The sequence below is a fragment of the Ctenocephalides felis genome, unplaced genomic scaffold (genome assembly GCF_003426905.1).
Source record: "Ctenocephalides felis isolate EL2017-DRISC unplaced genomic scaffold, ASM342690v1 CF-g0.4_SCAFFOLD_02995, whole genome shotgun sequence".
Taxonomy (NCBI): Eukaryota; Metazoa; Arthropoda; class Insecta; order Siphonaptera; family Pulicidae; genus Ctenocephalides; species Ctenocephalides felis.
In genome coordinates, this window is record NW_020539149.1 from 32705 (window position 1) to 53085 (window position 20381).

General features: G+C 37.6%; 1 non-coding gene and 1 pseudogene across 1 annotated transcript; both read left to right on the forward strand.

The window, feature by feature from the left end:
- The first annotated feature begins 9729 nt into the window (after window positions 1-9729).
- Window positions 9730-9884, forward strand: LOC113381687. The gene has a single exon (XR_003367567.1). It is a non-coding gene; the product is annotated as a 5.8S ribosomal RNA (ribosomal RNA).
- A 327-nt stretch (window positions 9885-10211) lies between these two features.
- Window positions 10212-18568, forward strand: LOC113381689 (annotated as a pseudogene).
- Window positions 18569-20381: the final 1813 nt, after the last annotated feature.

The window sequence follows — 20381 nt, forward strand, 5'->3', positions numbered from 1 at the left end:
AGCGTCCAATTTAATAATTCAAAAACATTTTACTTGTATTGACAAGGTAAAGAACCGATCAAATTTTCATAAAAGCAGGTCTAGCGGTTTCGGAGATCTAATGAAAAAAGTAAAAAAAAATACCATTTGGCGGTCAAAAATGATCATTAGACATATGCACATCAAATTATTTTTTAGAGATTTTAACAATAAGTATAAATTTGGTTTACATTCCTATGGGTTCCGTATCAATGTTTACGCGTTAGACGGCGACGCGGCGCTTTATGCAGTTAAAGCAGTACGATTGCTTTGAAAAAAAGTTTAGATTTTCCAAAATATGTCAAAATAAAGAAAACATTTTTTTTTCTCAAAAAAAAAAAATAATTTTTTAGCAAAAAAAGTAATTTATGGTCCAATTTATAGTTTCTCAAAAATCTTATTTTTTTTAAGTAAATTTTTTTCAAAAATGTTAATCGTTTTAAAAAAAGAAAAATTGGTACGGGAAGTTCCAGCAATTTGCCTTAAGGCACGATGCCTTAATTGCCTTAAGACAGAATTCCATTTACAGCTAGTTTAGTTCTTTTTAAGTATATCGCACTTCGGCAAAGATTTAGAAGTTAATCATTAATTTTTCCAAACGTTTTGACTCTGAAATCTTTGCCTTTTATTTGATGCATTGCAAATATTCAATTTGCAGTCGTTTTGCCTTACTATACTAAGTCACAATACAAAAAAAAATATTTAGAAGTTTCATTGTGTCAAAAATTCATATGTTTGTCATTGGGTACGGAATATTTACTCAATGGAGCGCTTTCGGTCTGAACTTTTTTTTTACTGTTTTCCAATTCGTTTGGAATTTTGAAATTAGGCTCATCTTACTCTCAAGTTCAAAAGTGAAAACAATTTAGACTCCTCTGCCACTACCCGGGGGGATGCCATTTCTTTTCAGTGGTGTAATAACTTTGGGTGTGGATAAAAGAACTAATTATAAGAGAAAAATGTTTAATAATGTTTTTCAAAAAAGCAAATACTTTTCAAGTTACTGGCTACTAAAAATTTGTTTCTTTCTTGCGTTTTTCATCGTTTTTTGCTAATATCTTCAAAAATATAAATTTTAACGAAAATTATGTAATGAACAAAATTATATCAATAAAAATCCTAATAAATCGCGATTTTACAGTGTTCTAGGAACAATATTAAGTTAATTATGAAAATGGGTTTATATAGTTCTCCAAATAAGCTTTAAAAGAAGTACTTGTGCGTGTATAATGAGTGAGCAATCATGCAATTAAAAGACGCATACAATGTTTTTTTTTATTTAAATCAAATAGTTTATGAGTGCCATTTCCACTAAAATTAAACATAATTGTTTTTCATCTAGAATTAACTTGGTTTAAGAGATTTTGATGGATTCTAGAAAATACTATAACATTAGTACAAACGATTTTCAAACTAGCTGTAAGTGGAATTCTGTCTTAAGGCAATTAAGGCATCGTGCCTTAAGGCAAATTGCTGGAACTTCCCGTACCAAAAATTATTTTTTTTTTAAAACAATTAACATTTTTGAAAAAAAATTACTTTGAAAGAATAAGATTTTTGAGAAACTATAAATTGGACAAAAAATAACTTTTCTTTGAAAAAAAAAATTTTTTTTTAAAAAAACATTTTTTTTTTTGAAAAAATTTTTTTTTTCTGTATTTTGACATATTGTAGAAGATCTGAAATTTTTTTGAAAGCAATCGTACTGCTTTAAGTGCATAGGGACAAAATATAAAGCGCGTAAGCGCCGCGTCGCTGTCTAACGCATAAGCATTGGTACGGAACCCATAGAAATGTTAACAAAATGTATACTTATTGTTAAAATCTCTATAAAATATCTGATAATTTGATGTGCATATGTCTAATGATCATTTTTGACCGCCAAATGGCTCATTTTTTTACTTTTTCCTCCATATCTCCGAAACCGCTAGACCTACCTTCATGAAAATTTTATCAATTCTTCACCTTGTCAATACAAGTGAAATGTTTTTTGAATTATTCAAATCGGACGCTCCGTTCTCTTAAAAACTGAGTTACCGTTTTCGGCACATTTTGCCCCGTATCTTCGGAACGGCTAGACCTGCCTTCGCCAAAAACTAATCAGCACGTCTCCTTATCAATACAAATCGAATGTTTTTTGAATTATTCAAATCGGTTGATCCGTGTTCCCGAAATCGTCGACGAAAATTTGTATCCGCACATACATACACACACGCACATACATACATACATACATACATACATACATACATACATACACACACACACACACACACACATACATCCATTTTTTCTAAGGTATGCCAAAATGTTCAGAAACCTTTGAAACGTAAAGATATATAAAAATTTTCATTTTCGATTTTTTTGCGATTACTATAACTTGCCCTACGGGAAGTTAAAAACTCATGATTTCATAAAAAATCCATTCAAAAAAAAAAACAATTTCTCATTATAATATCTCTGAAAGAATACGTATAAAAGTAAATATATGAAAATTCAAGGTATTTTTCAGACTCATTATTGCTTTTTATTATTTTTGTTACACAAATATTGATAGAGTTCTAATTGTTTAAAGAGTGCGCGGCTGTCCAACCGGAGTGTCTTCCGAGCCCTTTAACCCTTTGCCGTTTCAGAATAAGAGAAGTTACGGTTATAAATATAAATTAATATTTTTATATTAATATAAAATTTATAATAGAGAAAGTTGTAGCTCATTTAATCACCTTTAAAATAGTATATTACAAGTTATGATAAAATCAGAATTAAAAGATTTATAATTCAATTAATGCGGGGCGTAGTGACGAAATGCAAATTGTTTTCACTTCTGAACTTTAGATTAAGATTAATTGGGCATACGCTTTTTTCCTCTCCATTTACTGCAATAATTTTGTTGATAGTAGGTTGAATAAAGCACATGTGAACAAAATTTGACAAATTAATTCACTTCAAATAGGAACTTAAGTAATAATGTATATTGAATTATTAGTGTGAAAAATGCAATTTAGATATTAAAATACTAAAAGCCAGTGAAAATATGGTACAAAATTATAAAAATTGTAGGCAACATTATTGAAGCAATTATTTTGGGTAGAAAAATCGAAGGTGATATTGTACTTTGGCCGCATGCTATATATTAATTCTTTCTGAATTTGTTATACTTTTTAAAAGATTTCAATTTTCAACACGTGTATCTATGCTATGACAAAAAAAACATGTTGATAAATTTGGAAAATCAATGTTTTAGCCGCGAATAAACAAAAAATCATTCATTTAAACATCCACATCTACAGGTATGTCTAAAAATATTGTATAATCCTTAAATTCAATAAAATAAATTGAGCTATTGGAAATAAATTTGTTATATAAGTCGCAGTGTATAATTTTTAATATATAATTTTATTGAACTTATTTTAATATTTGTTAAAGGGATAATCAAAGTGTTAACTGTGGGAATTGAGAATAATCATTTTATTTGAAACAGTACTACATTTAACATCACTCATATATTGGTGTAAATAGTAACTTGAAGAACAATAATGATTATTTTTAACTGAACGGTATAAATATTAGTATAGTATTAAAAAAACGTAGAAGTGGGTACAGGACAACGTCTGTCGGGTCATCTAGTATATATATATATTGTAGAGTTTCGAACAATAATCCAAAAGTAATAAAAAACAAGAATAGTTTTTAATAAACATTTTTTTTATTTATTTATTTATTAACTGTCGACGTTTCGGAACTAGGTACGTTCCATCTTCAGGACATCTGTCAAGAAACATGATCTTGATGAGATTTCAGCAAACAATTTGTTTAAGAAAAGAAAATGGATTTTTCTTAAATAATAAATTAATTGAAAAACTAATAATGTACAGAAATGTGATAATATGATCAAAATGAAAATGATAAAGAATAAATAAGTGGATTATCTAACATGATATTAAAAATGATAACATTTTTAAAAGTCATAGAAATTTTTTTTAGATACGGTTAATGACAAAATTGAATTAATTACCTGTATGTATGAATATATCTTTGCACTTTTTCACTAAAACAAAATTTTAACAGAAAATCAATTTATGAGTTGTTTTTTCAGCCGAATAGTTAAATTTTGTAACTCAAAATTACTAAAAGTTTTGTATTTTTTAAAATTATTTTTTGAAAAACACAAATAATAATTCATAATAAATTTTAAAATGATTTCAAATGATAATTTTAAAAAATTTTGATCATAAATTTGGACACTTTTACTAAATAAATACATCCATGATTTTTTTGTCAATATGTATACTTGATTCGATTTGATTCGAATCATGATTCGAATCAGGTTTTTTTCTGATTCGAATCATTCGAATCGGGAATTTTTCGAGTCGGCACATCACTAATATATATATATATATATATATATATATATATATATATATATATATATAGGGTGAGCCAATTTTTTGCATATTGAGGCACCTCGCTAATTTAACTTTTTACATCATTTGAAACAATATTGTGAAAAAAAGCATAACCCGCAAATAAATTTAAAGCCAGCGAAAAATTTAAAACATTTTTTAATTTAAAGGAAAAATTTAAAAATCTCATGAAAAATATATTATGACATATATCGAGTTATACATCATTTTATTCGTAATTTTAATCTGCATCTTTTGTACAAACAAAGTTTTTTCGTATCTTTTATGGTTTAGATAGTATAGAGCAATTTGTGTAGTTGTTAACTTGTCAAAATGCAAAGTGCGGCTAGGTTGAAGCAACACTCCTCACGATTCGATATTTCTCTAAAGAAAATATATAAAGTATTATACATCATTAGAAAGGTCTCAAAATTCTTAGTTCTTTTTCCATATATCACTACTTCGAATTTTGCACGGTGTGGCCTACAGGCGAGTTGCCGTCGTGAAAATTCGGAAAAATCGGAAAATCTAGAGAAAATTATATGAACACACCTAACCATTTATATACCATTTTATTCGTAATTTTATTCTGCATCTTTCGTACGAACAAAGTTTTTTCGTATCTTTTACGGTTTAGATAGTATAGAGCAATTTATGTAGTTGTTAACTTGTCAAAATGCAAAGTGCGGCTAGGTTGAAGCAACACTCCTCACGATTCGATATTTCTCTAAACAAAACATATAAAGTATTATACATCATTAGAAAGGTCTCAAAATTCTTAGTTCTTTTTCCATATGTCACAACTTCGAATTTTGCACGGTGTGGCCTACAGGCGAGTTGCCGTCGTGAAAATTCGGAAAAATCGGAAAATCTAGAGAAAATTATATGAACACACCTAACCATTTATATACCATTTTATTCGTAATTTTATTCTGCATCTTTCGTACGAACAAAGTTTTTTCGTATCTTTTATGGTTTAGATAGTATAGAGCAATTTGTGTAGTTGTTAACTTGTCAAAATGCAAAGTGCGGCTAGGTTGAAGCAACACTCCTCACAATTCGATATTTCTCTAAAGAAAATATATAAAGTATTATACATCATTAGAAAGGTCTCAAAATTTTTAGTTCTTTTTCCATATATCACAACTTCGAATTTTGCACGGTGTGGCCTTCAGGCGAGTTGCCGTCGTGAAAATTCGGAAAAATCGGAAAATCTAGAGAAAATTATATGAACACACCTAACCATTTATATACCATTTTATTCGTAATTTTATTCTGCATCTTTCGTACGAACAAAGTTTTTTCGTATCTTTTACGGTTTAGATAGTATAGAGCAATTTGTGTAGTTGTTAACTTGTCAAAATGCAAAGTGCGGCTAGGTTGAAGCAACACTCCTCACGATTCGATATTTCTCTAAAGAAAACATATGAAGTATTATACATCATTAGAAAGGTCTCAAAATTCTTAGTTCTTTTTCCATATATCACAACTTCGAATTTTGCACGGTGTGGCCTACAGGCGAGTTGCCGTCGTGAAAATTTGGAAAAATCGGAAAATCTAGAGAAAATTATATGAACACACCTAACCATTTATATACCATTTTATTCGTAATTTTATTCTGCATCTTTCGTACGAACAAAGTTTTTTCGTATCTTTTACGGTTTAGATAGTATAGAGCAATTTGTGTAGTTGTTAACTTGTCAAAATGCAAAGTGCGGCTAGGTTGAAGCAACACTCCTCACGATTCGATATTTCTCTAAAGAGAACATATAAAGTATTATACATCATTAGAAAGGTCTCAAAATTCTTAGTTCTTTTTCCATATATCACAACTTCAAATTTTGCACGGTTTGGCCTACAGACGAGTTGCCGTCGTGAAAATTTGGAAAAATCGGAAAATCTAGAGAAAATTATATGAACACACCTAACCATTTATATACCATTTTATTCGTAATTTTATTCTGCATCTTTCGTACGAACAAAGTTTTTTTGTATCTTTTACGGTTTAGATAGTATAGAGCAATTTGTGTAGTTGTTAACTTGTCAAAATGCAAAGTGCGACTAGGTTGAAGCAACACTCCTCACGATTCGATATTTCTTTAAAGAAAATATATAAAGTATTATACATCATTAGAAAGGTCTCAAAATTCTTAGTTCTTTTTCCATATATCACAACTTCGAATTTTGCACGGTGTGGCCTACAGGCGAGTTGCCTTCGTGAAAATTCGGAAAAATCGGAAAATCTAGAGAAAATTATATGAACACACCTAACCATTTATATACCATTTTATTCGTAATTTCATTCTGCATCTTTCGTACGAACAAAGTTTTTTCGTATCTTTTACGGTTTAAATAGTATAGAGCAATTTGTGTAGTTGTTAACTTGTCAAAATGCAAAGTGCGGCTAGGTTGAAGCAACACTCCTCACGATTCGATATTTCTCTAAAGAAAACATATAAAGTATTATACATCATTAGAAAGGTCTCAAAATTCTTAGTTCTTTTTCCATATATCACAACTTCGAATTTTGCACGGTGTGGCCTACAGGCGAGTTGCCGTCGTGAAAATTTGAAAAAATCGGAAAATCTAGAGAAAATTATATGAACACACCTAACCATTTATATACCATTCTATTCGTAATTTTATTCTGCATCTTTCGTACGAACAAAGTTTTTTCGTATCTTTTATGGTTTTGATAGTATAGAGCAATTTGTGTAGTTGTTAACTTGTCAAAATGCAAAGTGCGGCTAGGTTGAAGCAACACTCCTCACGATTCGATATTTCTCTAAAGAAAACATATAAAGTATTATACATCATTAGAAAGGTCTCAAAATTCTTAGTTCTTTTTCCATATATCACAACTTCGAATTTTGCACGGTGTGGCCTACAGGCGAGTTGCCGTCGTGAAAATTCGGAAAAATCGGAAAATCTAGAGAAAATTATATGAACACACCTGACCATTTATATACCATTTTATTCGTAATTTTATTCTGCATCTTTCGTACGAACAAAGTTTTTTCGTATCTTTTACGGTTTAGATAGTATAGAGCAATTTGTGTAGTTGTTAACTTGTCAAAATGCAAATTGCGGCTAGGTTGAAGCAACACTCTTCACGATTCGATATTTCTCTAAAGAAAACATATAAAGTATTATACATCATTAGAAAGGTCTCAAAATTCTTAGTTCTTTTTCCATATATCACAACTTCGAATTTTGCACGGTGTGGCCTACAGGCGAGTTGCCGTCGTGAAAATTCGGAAAAATCGGAAAATCTAGAAAAAATTATATGAACACACCTAACCATTTATATACCATTTTATTCGTAATTTTATTCTGCATCTTTCGTACGAACAAAGTTTTTTCGTATCTTTTATGGTTTAGATAGTATAGAGCAATTTGTGTAGTTGTTAACTTGTCAAAATGCAAAGTGCGGCTAGGTTGAAGCAACACTCCTCACGATTCGATATTTCTCTAAAGAAAACATTTAAAGTATTATACATCGTTAGAAAGGTCTCAAAATTCTTAGTTTTTTTCCCATATATCGCAACTTCGAATTCCGAACGGTGTGGCCTACAGGCGAGTTGCCGTCGTAAAATTTCAGGAAACTCGGAAAATCTCGAGAAAATTATATGAACACACTCAACCATTCATATACCATTTTATTCGTTATTTTATTCTGCATCTTTCGTACGAATAAAGTTTTTTCGTATCTTTTACGGTTTAAGAGAAAATCGAGTAAACTGGTTTGAACATTTATTGTAAAATTAGAAAATATAAACAAATAATTATTAAAAATAATATAACTATATATAAATTCGTTTTATATTCATTGAGATCTATAAAAATCAATAAATACATAATTTTATACAAAAGTTTAAAAAAAACCAAAAAACACCTAAAAACTCAATAATTAACTATAATTCATATTGTCCATATATATAAAACTGTTTGAACATCTAACAAAATCATAAGGGTTCACAGTTCGAAATTTTCCCAGACTTTTGTCTTGACAATTCACACCGTAACCCGGAGCGACGCCTCGCCGCAGGTCAAAATCACGTCGCTTGGGACTCAGTCGAATTCTTACGCTGTCGCCGCGCGCCTTATATAGGGGGATAGGTCGTGTCGAGTGCGATGCGAGCAAGCTCAGGCTAAAGTACGCTATGTTGTTCAGGTGGGTACGGATATCATTCCCCGGTGTAGTTTTTACATCATATTCGATACTTTTAGTCTGTCAATAATATATTAGCGTAACTTTTAATAATGTTTGATCGGAGCGAGTTGAAATTATTTGGGTCTGCGGACCGCAAATATGAAATCTGTATATTTTAATAATATAGAATTTTACAAATTGACTACGGTCAAATATATGTGAATGTAGCAGAACTAGCAAAGCTTCTCTCAGCGATGGTCTTCCGTTTTATGAACGTTTGATCGGAGCGAGTTGAAATTATTTGGGTCTGCGGACCGCAAATATGAAATCTATATATTTTAATAATATGGGATTTTACAAATTGACTACGGTCAAATATATGTGAATGTAGCAGAACTAGCGAAGCTTCTCGCAGCTATGGTCTTTCGTTTTATGAACGTTTGATCGGAGCGAGTTGAAATTATTTGGGTCTGCTGACCGCAAATATGAAATCTTGTGATTACTCGACAAATTATTGCTGTAATCAAGTGCGCAGCTATAGTATAATATACTGTGGGCAAAAGCCTCTGGCAGTGATTATTCGTTTCATTAACGTTTGACCGGAGCTAGTCGCAAAATATTGCGCAGTGTGCAAAAGCAGTGTGACGCGGTTTACAACCGCTTAGCGCTCTTATGCATTGTGTGAGAGCACTGCCATGTATATCTGCTTGGTATCGCCAGATGCCTGAGCGAATGACGAAGTACGTTGTGAAAACGGCGTTCTTTTTGAATATCATACTTTAAACGCATAGCTCAATCAATTCTTTGGGCGCTAGATAAAAGTCTAGTGTTTTAAAGTCGATTGTAGTAAACGCTTGCGTTAGTATTCTATATACTCTGCACATTTTATTCAAATTGTGCGAATTTGAACATTCGCTTCATTGCGTTGTTTTAAGAAAATGAAAAATCAGCGAAAGCAGATTTTTCAATCTCACACACAGTGAAATATTCATATTTCAATTTTGAAACGAGATTTTGTATCTCGGACCGAAACGCGAAAGCTTTACGGTGTACTAATTGTAACCATAATAATCATACTAGTTTCAGAATCGCCCGAGTTATCTTAAACGATTTCGAGGGAATCACGATCGAAACATGTATAAATATATATAAAATCACCCTGAACGGTGGATCACTTGGCTCGTGGGTCGATGAAGAACGCAGCTAATTGCGCGTCGACATGTGAACTGCAGGATACATGAACATTGACATTTCGAACGCACATTGCGGTCCTCGGATACTGTTTCCGGACCACCTCTGGCTGAGAGTCGTATAACATTACCAGACTGCCGCTTGCTTTAAACGGCTTGCCGGCGAATGATGGAGTTTCGCGTATATGCGTGCTCTTAAATAATTCACTCAACGTGTGAGCCAGTCCACTTTGCAACATCGGACATTTCCGTTCGTTGACGTTCTGTGGGATTACGGCGGGTTGTGTGTCCTAGAGATTTTATATTCTTGCGACCCTTCCGATAACCGGAAACCCGAACTCTTCGAAATGCGGTTTCGTTCCGGCAAATTTGGACGATTCAAAGGTTCCTCGTCGATTTTGTGTGCGCTTGCTTACTAACGTTTGCAAGCACATCATAATCATAATACGACCTCAGAGCAGATGAGATTACCTGCTGAATTTAAGCATATTACTAAGCGGTGGAAAAGAAACTAACTAGGATTCCCTTAGTAGCGGCGAGCGAACAGGGAAGAGCCCAGCACTAAATCCCGCGGCCGGAGACGGACGCTGGGAAATGTAGTGTTAGGGAGGATCCGATTATCTCGGTGCGTTGCGGCGAGTTCAATTCCATCTTGAATGGGGCCATTTACCCATAGAAGGTGGCAGGCCCGTAGCGACCGTTGCGCGTATCGAGAGGATCTCTCCTCAGAGTCGAGTTGCTTGAGAGTGTAGCTCTAAGTGTGTGGTAAACTCCATCTAAGGCGAAATATGACCACGAGACCGATAGCGAACAAGTACCGTGAGGGAAAGTTGAAAAGAACTTTGAAGAGAGAGTTCATGAGTACGTGAAACCGCTCAGGGGTAAACCTGAGAAACCCGAAAAATCGAAAGAAGAGATTCAATGTTATCGTTTTCTTCCATTTAGTGGCTTGCGATTGACCGGGATTCGTCCCGCAATACGCCGTCGGTTTGTGTGTCAGGCGGCGTTGGCATGCACTTCTCTCTCAGTAGGACGTTGCGACCCGTTTGGTGTCGATCTACGACCGCGGCGGTAGCCTGTCACAAATTTATTCGCGCCAGACCCCGCGTGCTCCAGCCGACTGCCAGACGGTATAAATGATATGGTATAGGGTCGCTTTTGAGCGTTCGGCCGGTTGCAAGCACGGACGGTTATTGGCCGTCGGACCTAGTCCGGCATCGATGCCGCCTCGAGCTGTTAGCTACCGTGTTCTCGAACGGACTCTATTACCGGTCAGCGATGCTATTGCTTTGGGTACTTTCAGGACCCGTCTTGAAACACGGACCAAGGAGTCTAGCATGTGCGCGAGTCATTGGGAAATACAAAACCTAAAGGCGCAATGAACGTAAAGGTTTGCTTAAGTAAACTGAGGGATGACGGACCGCATCTACGGACGCGTGCCTGCAATCCCGAGGCGTCTCACTCTCATTGCGAGAAAAGACGCACTCAGAGCGTACACGCTAGGACCCAAAAGATGGTGAACTATGCCCGGTCAGGTCAAAGTCAGGGGAAACCCTGATGGAGGACCGTAGCGATTCTGACGTGCAAATCGATCGTCGGAACTGGGTATAGGGGCGAAAGACTAATCGAACCATCTAGTAGCTGGTTCCCTCCGAAGTTTCCCTCAGGATAGCTCACATTTGATGAGCGAGTCTCATCCGGTAAAGCGAATGATTAGAGGCCTTTGGGGCCGAAACGACCTCAACCTATTCTCAAACTTTAAATGGGTGAGATCTCTGGCTTGCTTGAATAGTGAAGCCAGAGATTTGGATCAGAGTGCCTAGTGGGCCATTTTTGGTAAGCAGAACTGGCGCTGTGGGATGAACCAAACGCCGAGTTAAGGCGCCTAAACGACGCCAATGGGATACCATGAAAGGCGTTGGTTGCTTAAGACAGCAGGACGGTGGCCATGTAAGTTGGAATCCGCTAAGGAGTGTGTAACAACTCACCTGCCGAAGCAACTAGCCCTGAAAATGAATGGCGCTGAAGCGTCGTGCCTATACTCGGCCGCCAGGGCATGAGAAACGTTCATAATAGTTCGTTTTGACGCCATGGTGAGTAGGAGGGTCGCGGTGGTGTGCGCAGAAGGGTTTGGGCGTAAGCCTGCCTAGAGCCGCCATCGGTGCAGATCTTGGTGGTAGTACCAAATACTCGAGCGAGGCCCTGGAGGACTGACGTGGAGAAGGGTTTCGTGTGAACAGCCGTTGCACACGAGTCAGTCGATCCTAAGCCCCAGGAGAAATCCTATGTTGATGTTGGTGTATTTTATTTTGAATAAAATTTCACACCCATCGGGCGAAAGGGAATCCGGTTCCTATTCCGGAACCCGGCAGCAGAACCGTTTACAAGTCGGGCCCTCGCAAGAGAGTTCGTCGGGGTAACCCAAAATGACCTGGAGACGCCGTCGGGAAATACGGGAAGAGTTTTCTTTTCTGTATGAGCGTTCGAGTTCCCTGGAATCCTCTAGAAGGGAGATAGGGTTTGAAACGCGAAGAGCACCGCCGTTGCGGCGGTGTCCGTATCTTCCCCTCGGACCTTGGAAATCCAAGAGAGGGCCACGGTAGGTGTCGCGCCGGTTCGTACCCATATCCGCAGCAGGTCTCCAAGGTGAAGAGCCTCTAGTCGATAGAAAAATGTAAGTAAGGGAAGTCGGCAAATTGGATCCGTAACTTCGGGATAAGGATTGGCTCTGAGGATCGGGGCGTGCCGGGCTTGCTTGGGAAGCGGGCGTAGGCCGATGTGCCGGGCCTGGGCGAGGTGAAATTGTCCTTGTGACTTAGATCCGAGCTCGGTCCCGTGTCTAGGCCCCCCGCGGATCTTTCTTGCTGCAGGTTTCTGTCTTCGGACGCCATTCAACGGTCAGCTCAGAACTGGCACGGACTAAGGGAATCCGACTGTCTAATTAAAACAAAGCATTGCGATGGCCCTAGCGGGTGTTGATGCAATGTGATTTCTGCCCAGTGCTCTGAATGTCAACGTGAAGAAATTCAAGCAAGCGCGGGTAAACGGCGGGAGTAACTATGACTCTCTTACGGGAGTAACACTGACCTCATCTTATGGGATGCTGAGGAATCATATATCGTCGACGTTACAGTCAGACTTGAGCAGGGAAATTCTTTCGGAAAAGCGAATATGGGGAAAATCCTTAAATATGAGTGCCTCTACCCAGAGGTACTCAATATCACCGGAACAACACACTGTCGGGTTCTCCCGATAGTTGTGGGATCCCGTGGTTCCTTACCCCCCAAAACCCTATCAAACTTATCCCTTCTTTCCAAACGCCCCAAACACACTGGCTTAACATCAGTACTGGTTGCATTAAGAACATCAATAGAAATGAGCAATAGGTTTTTAGACGGCTAAGTGCAAGATACCAATAGTCACCATGCAAATAACAATGAAAATGATTTTTCCTAAAGCGATATTTAATTCTAACTGCCAGGTGGTGGACTTCCAAAGCGTACCCGTATGTGTCGGAGCTACGGGTTTCTTTAAATTTTTATTCTTACACTAAACGCAGAGGAAGCAATCACAGGCGGCCCATTGTGTTGTCTGTGTTGTCCACTTTTATGTTATGTGTTATAGCCCTTCTGGCTTTTGTGAGGCATTTGACAAACAACAACATCCCGTTTGTCAAAGGCAGCAGATACCTCCACGCGGTGCCCCGTGGACGGTTTCCGATGGCATGTCATCTTCCAACTCTGGGGTATGCCGTGCGATCGGACACTGACTAAATTCTGCTGTTCCCTAAAGAAGTAGGTTGCGGAAATAACCTGCGAGGGATCCTCTACATCAGTGCTGAATTGGATCAGTAGCGATCCGCATTGCTGTTACTGAACTCCAGTACTGGTGGTTTTTCCTTGCCACATCCGGTGGTGATTTCGATGGAAGGTGATAGTGCAAAGGTAAATCTTGTTAATCCTGCGTCACTATAGACGCTTAATTAAATCGTGGCAGTTAGGGTGCCGATGTCTTGACACGGTACTCTTGTCACGAGGAAATCAAGCCTCTTAATCGCGACTGGTCAATATCAGACCAGGAGGTGTCCCACTTTGGGACAGTTTTATAACTAAATGCCTCGTCATCTAACAAGTGACGCGCATGAATGGATTAACGAGATTCCCACTGTCCCTATCTACTATACGGTCACATAGCAAGGGTATGCAGGGTTGAGAAGCCAATATGCGAAAAATGTGGTAGCAGCGAACACATTTCGAGTGACTGCACCATGGACGCAAAATGCGTCAACTGCATTAGAAATAAGCGACAGGATACGGCCCACAAATTGACCTGGAAATTGTGTCCTGAATACGAGAAGCAACTACAAATCTACAAAAATAAGATTTCATGGGATTGAAAGCAGCCCAAGTAAACGCCCAAAGATCCAAAGCTGCAGCTGCTAATTTGGAGTTTATCCTACATAAATTGGGACTTGATATACTGTGTATACAAGAACCATACACTTCAAAAGCAAAGTTAAAGGTTACACCTCAGCTGGACTGAGAGTGCTACAACCAGAAACAGACAATCCCTGGGTTGCGATCGTAGTCAGAAAAGGGGAATACGACATTTTTCAAAGATCCGAGCTAGAATGCGATCATATAATGTGTGTAGAAATATGCACCTATAAGGAAAGCTCCTACATTATAAACTGCTACATGCAGTTCTCAGTTGACATAAACAGCTTTCTGCGTAAGCTGGACGCAATCCTCAGGAAACTGGCTGGCCGCCGTATCATTGTCACAACCGATGCTAACGCAAAATCTGGTCTGTGGTTCTCTAAAACACTGGACAGCAGAGGCAAAGAGTTGGAGGAATGGATCGCCTCCAACAACCTAGTCGTCTTAAACGAGCCAAGCAATAATTGCACGTACCAAAGTGAAGCCGGAGACACAAACATAGACATAAAACTTGCAACTTTAAACATGTCTTCAAAAGTGATTAACTGGAATGTAAGTGACATAGCGATCGCCAGTGATCACAGTCTTTTAACTTTTGAAGTGGTGCTCGAAGCGCCAAACACAAGCCAAATAAAAATCCATACAGGCTACAATACAAAAAGGGCAAAATGGGAAAGGTTCGGGGAACTGGTAGAGAGGGAATTCGACCAACAAAGTCTGGAGTCTCTGCAGAGGTTAGACCCAAATAGGGCTATTAAGATATTTAACAGAAAGCTAAAAGCAATCTGTGATAAATCCATGCCCAAAAGGAAAGCCGGAAGCAAGGTCATGCCATGGTCGGAGGAGCTGACTTGTCTAAGGCGAGAAACTAATAGAACCAAAAAGTGTCTCTTGCGGGCCAATAGACTATGTCTTGATGACGTACCAATCAGAATGCAGGCATACAAAAGGGCAAGAAATAACTATGTCAGAGAAATTAGAGAACGTAAAACAACCTCATGGAGAGACTTTGTGACAAGCGTTGGTAACGAAGATCCCTGGAGTATAGTATACAAAATTGTATGCGATAAAATAAACAAGAAGGCTTCTCTATGTTCACTAGAACTCCCTTCCGGGAACTTCAGTGAAACATGGGAAGAAACTGTAAACGTCCTTCTTAAAAAGTGCCTGCCTACAGATAACCAGCAAGAAAACGCTGATCACAATATAATTAGAGAAAACATACGTCAATATCGAAACCAGAACCTCGAACCAATCATCGACTCTGTCGATGTAGAACGGGCATTACTAAAACTAGAAGACAAAAAAGCCCCAGGAGGGCTTCACTGGCGAAATAATTAAAAAATTATGGAGTCATAACAAACAAGCAATCCTTAGTACACTAAATAAATGCTTCCAAGATGGCAGTTTTCCTACCGATTGGAAACAGGCAAACCTATGTCTAATTCCCAAACGAGGGAGTGAAAACAGAAGGCTTGCCAAATCATACCGTCCAATCGCCCTTCTGCCAGTGATGGGAAAGATCTACGAGAAAATACTCGTAGAGCGTATTAAGACAAATTATACAGAAATGAGCATGTGCAATGCACGACAATTTGGCTTTAAGGCAGGCGTCTCCACGGAGGACGCACTGCTAACCTTTAGAAAATGCATGGCAACGAATATGAAGTATGTACTTGCTATATTTGTGGATATTGAAGGTGCCTTCGATAACCTGTGGTGGCCTGCCATCACACATAGGCTGACGCAGGCAAACTGCAGCAGCCATATGGTAAATATAGTCAAAGACTACTTTAAAAGGCGAAGCGCATATGTAAGAGGCAACACAAAGAAGGTTGGAAGAAGCATGCAGAAGGGATGTCCACAAGGATCAATAATTGGTCCTGTTGCATGGACGTTTTTCTAGACGGCCTAGTTCAGCTAGGAGAAAATGTGGAACCCATTGCATACGCAGATGACTTGGCGTTAATAATTAAAGGAAACTCCAGAAATGATCTGGAGAGAATTGGTACTATGGCTCTTAAATGCGTTGAGGACTGGTGCGTGACGCATAAAGTGAGAGTCAGCAGTGGAAAAACTGTCGCAATGATGATGAAGGGCAAATTTAATGAAGGCAAACAACCGATCATTAAAGTTGACAACAATAGCCTGAAATATACAAAAGAAGTGCGATACTTGGGAATTACTATAGATAACAGGCTAAACTTTGTAGCGCACACTAAGTTTCTGAGGGAGAAGCTAGTCAGCTTCATCTTGAAAATTAGGAGGGTTGCAAAGGAGGAATGGGGCCTTAAAAGAGGCACCCTTGACACTTTGTACAAAGCAGTGATAATACCTATAGCAACATACAGCGCTGCTGCGTGGTTCGACAAGTCGTCCCACACGCACAACCTTAGAAACTTGAACGCCACGCAAAGAATAATTCTGCTGACACTCACCAAGGCGTGCCGTAACACCGCAACAAATGCATTACAAACAATAAGTAGCAAAATGCCACTAGACCTAGAGATTACACAATAAGGCATCATAAACCTTGTAAAAAGAAATGAGAAAATTAGCTGGAACAATTATAATTTCAATCCAATAGCGAACCCAAGCAGGAAAACCCTCAATCTAGAGGTTAAAATGATAAATGAAGCAATAAAGCTGGAATGGCAGAAAAGATGGGAATTGGCAAATACGGGTAGGATAACCTACGGTTTCATTGGCGATATTACATACGCTACAAGGAACAAGTGGTTTAAACCCAGTAGAGAGTTCGTGTATATTCTAACCGGATACGGTCCGTTCAGGCACACACTTTACACAAGGGGCGCCACAGAAGACGACAAATGTCCCTTCTGTGGAGAAATCGAGACAAGCACGCACATGCTGGTCATGTGCGACAGATATGATGAATTAAGAAGGCAAAGCCTCTTTGAAATAGCAGGGAACACAAACCTTGATGCGTACCTGGAAACCAAAGCCAATTACCTGGGGCTTGTTGCTTTTGCAGCACGAGCCATTAAAACCAGAAATGAAGTGCAAAACCAAAGCTAAAACCTATAATCCAAACTAAATCTAGAAATGCAGGACCGCCTCCACGTGGTTAGGGATGGAAACGTCAGCCCACTGACGGCCAAAGGTCCTGCACAACACCCACAAATATAATATCTAAATTTGAGAAATAAACAATTATTAAGTAGACGCTACATAGCAATGAGTGAAAGCTCGAGCTATATGGAATAAGAATAAATAATAAATAAAATGTCCCTATCTACTTTCTAGCGAAACCACTGCCAAGGGAACGGGCTTGGAAAAATTAGCGGGGAAATAAGACCCTATTGAGCTTGACTCTAGTCTGGCATTGTAAGGAGACATGTAAGGTGTAGCATAAGTGGGAGATAGTAATATCGTCGGTGAAAAACCACTACTTTCATCGTTTCTTTACTTACTCGATTGGGCGGTTTTCTAGAGCCAAGCGCATAAGAGTGGTGTGAGCCATTGCGCCGATTGCCAACAATACTCTAGCGTGATCCGATTCGAGGAAACTGCTAGGCGGGGAGTTTGACTGGGGCGGTACATCTGTCAAATAATAACGCAGGTGTCCTAAGGCCAGAAACCTCGCGTAAAGCAAAAGGGCAAATGCTGGCTTGATCCCGTTGTTCAGTGTGCACAGGGACTGCGAAAGCATGGCCTATCGATCCTTTTGGCTTGAAGAGTTTCCAGCAAGAGGTGTCAGAAAAGTTACCACAGGGATAACTGGCTTGTGGCAGCCAAGCGTTCATAGCGACGTTGCTTTTTGATCTTTCGATGTCGGCTCTTCCTATCATTGCGAAGCAGAATTCGTCAAGCGTTGGATTGTTCACCCACAAATAGGAAACGTGAGCTGGGTTTAGACCGTTGTGTGACAGGTTAGTTTTACCCTACTGATGAATCGTCGTTGCAATAGTAATCCTGCTCAGTACGAGAGGAACCGCAGGTTCGGACATTTGGTTCACGCACTCGGTCGAGCGGCCGGCGGTGCGAAGCTACCATCCGTGGGATAATCCCTGAACGCCTCTAAGGCCGTATCCTTTCTAGACAAAGTAAGCAACGATATATCTAAGAGTCTCGTGAGTCGAAAGGCTCAATACAATGTGATTTATTAGGTATTCGGCACACGCCGTTTATCGCACGAGCCATTTTTAGCCGAATGAGGCGCTGGAGAGGGGCGATATCCGTCCGTTATATCTGTCTTGCCTATAGCGGTCGATCATGGGTCACTAGTTCGATGTAGAGACTCGGAATCGTTTGTAAACGACTTAGGTACCTGGCGGGGTATTGTACTCGGCAGAGCAGTTAGTTCTTGGAAATGCGTACAAGTTGCTAATAAGCAAAGTACGTATAAGTTATCTATAATGCAAAATGCGTGCAAGTAGTCAATGTGTAAAATACGTGCAAGTTGTCAATTTGCAGAATGCGTGCAAGTTGTCAATTTGCAGAATACGTGTAAGTTGTCAATGTGCAAAATACGTGCAAGTTGCTATTTTTATTTAATTTTTGTAATATACTCTAAATAATTAGTAACTTCCAACCTATAAATATTTCGATTCTTTTATAATAAAACATTCAGTATATTTATTTCCTTTTTAACAAAATATTCAGTATTTATATATAATTTCAAACTACATCAAGTAAACTTTTAGGGGACATTAGCGAGTAAGCCTAACCTAGAATCTTGCATCGAAACAGGTTAAAAATATTTTCCGGCTTTTTGAAATCAGTAACTTACGGGTACTTCAGACTACATCATGTAATCTTTTAGGGGACATTAGCGTGTAAGCCTAACCTAGAATCTTGCATCGAAACAGGTCAAACTACTATTGTAGAAAAATATTGTTTTTGGGTTTTTAGGAATGACATATATTTATTCTATTTTTTATTTACACGACATGGTTTAAATACAACATCTTTATTTTTTTAAGTTATATTTTTATTTAAAATAAAATTTCTTACATTTAGCTAATACAATTTAAATAAATTAATATCTGAAATCTTGCTTGCTTTCCAGTCGAGGATGCTTTTCACGAGATAGTAGTGTCGCTGTCATAACTAGAGCTGTCAAGAACCGTCATTTTCAAGAACCGGTTCCAAAGTCCAAAAAGGACCCGGTTCCGGAAGAACCGTGGTCGGTTCCAACCCGGAAAAGTCCGGGTCGATCCCGGAAAACATTTTGGCATACCTCAGAAAAAATAGATGTGTGTGTGTGTATGTATGGATACAAATTTCCAGTCACGTTTTCGGGCGCACGGATCAACCGATTTGAATGGTTCAAATTCTGATTAGTTTTTGGCAAAGGCAGGTCGAGCCGTTACGGAGATAGGGCGCAAAGAGTGCAGAAAATAGAAATTTCGAGTTTTTGAGAGAACGGAGTATCCGATTTGAATGATCTAAAAAACATTCAATTAGTAATGATTGGGAGAAGTGTTTATTAGTTTTTGGCAAAGGCAGGCCCAGCCATTTCGAAGATACGGAGCTAAATGTGTAAAAATGGCAGTTTTTGAAAGAACTAAGCGTCTGATTTAAATGATTCAAAGAACATTCTTCTTGTCTTAACAAAATAATTGATTTTGGAAAAAAAACATTTTGTTTCATTTTTTTTTTTCAAAAATTTTTTTTTTGTATATCGAAAATAATTTAAATTTTACTTTTAATTCTGACTATAGTTCTAATATACTTCAAACAAATAATTTAAACTTTGCAATTCAGTTTATATAATTCTTATAAATATTAGACAATGTTACAATATTAATTATAATCTATTTGAAAACATTCAGTATTCCTCGAACATTTCGTTACGGTACGGGAAGTTCCAGCAATTTGCCTCAAGGCACGATGCCATACATCCCACTAGTTTTTCTATTCAGTCACAAACATCCGTTTCAAGCTACGTGTCTCGCTTTTTGTCCTTAAAATTTTTTTTGTAACCCTTTGAATTTTTTAATATAATTATAATTAATACTAATGACATATATTTATTCTATTATTTATTTACACGACATGGTTTAAATACAACATTTTTATTTTTTTAAGTTATATTTTTATTTAAAATAAAATTTCTTACATTTAGCTAATACAATTTAAATAAATTAATATCTGAAATCTTGCTTGCTTTCCAGTCGAGGATGCTTTTCACGAGATAGTAGTGTCGCTGTCA